The sequence below is a fragment of the Hemicordylus capensis genome, chromosome 1 (assembly GCF_027244095.1).
Source record: "Hemicordylus capensis ecotype Gifberg chromosome 1, rHemCap1.1.pri, whole genome shotgun sequence".
Lineage (NCBI taxonomy): Eukaryota > Metazoa > Chordata > Lepidosauria > Squamata > Cordylidae > Hemicordylus > Hemicordylus capensis.
In genome coordinates, this window is record NC_069657.1 from 378,684,597 (window position 1) to 378,685,534 (window position 938).

A 938-nucleotide genomic window follows, 5' to 3' on the forward strand; every position below is an offset into this window, starting at 1 on the left:
TCAGCATAGGATTTTGATATCAGGCACAGATGTAGGGTAGGCTGGGAGGGCTCTGAATATGTAATTTGAAGTAGATGGACCAATCCATTGGTTTTTAATCAATTTCCCCCTACTGCAGTAAAGCTGGCAGAAAGAGTTATCTCTATCCTCAGAGCACTTCACACCTAGTGAAAGTGGAGCCGTTAACACCTAAATAAACAATATTTTAAAAAATAAATGCCCTATGCTCATAAGACAATCCGGAAGATCTGAGTGAGGACTGTGAAGCAAGAGGTATGTTTTGTGGTTTTAACTCCCCCCCCCCATACAAATGCACTATATGTCCAAGCTGATTTGTGATCCAGATGTGTGCTTGAACTGTGGAGCAAGTGTTGTGCAGGGTTCTCTCTAAGACATGCATGTGTGCTCATGCTCACACTTCTTTTAATGTCCGCTCAGTTAATTTTAGATCTCGCTCAGGTTTAAGCAGGAAGAGTCCACTCTGTATGCATCTGTGCACACACTGCCTTGTTACTGCTGCCCAGAACAAAACTCATTTTACACCCAGATGAAAAACAGTAGAGAGCTCACTGGTGTTGTGTCCCATTTGATTTGTGAATGGTTAAGAATCCATTGGGGGTTGTGCAGGCCTTTTCTTCTTTTTTTTAACAGATGCATTCTGGCCCACGCCTTTGGGTTTGTGCTGAATGAGCAAAAAGGAGTGTAAATCAGTCAGGATTGAAGTGATAGGATTCACAAAGCAAAATAGGGCAAATGCAGGTCAGTGAGAAATATCTTCAGAATTTTTTCTTTTAAAAAACAAAAAAGTTTTCAGCTTTCCCTGAGCATGCTTTGGTGTTAAAAATAGCGCATTACAGCTTATTTTGTGGCAGTGGTGGAGGTGGCAAGAAGGACCTCCAAAGACCTTTAGGTCCATGCTCCAAAATCGCCTAGATGAA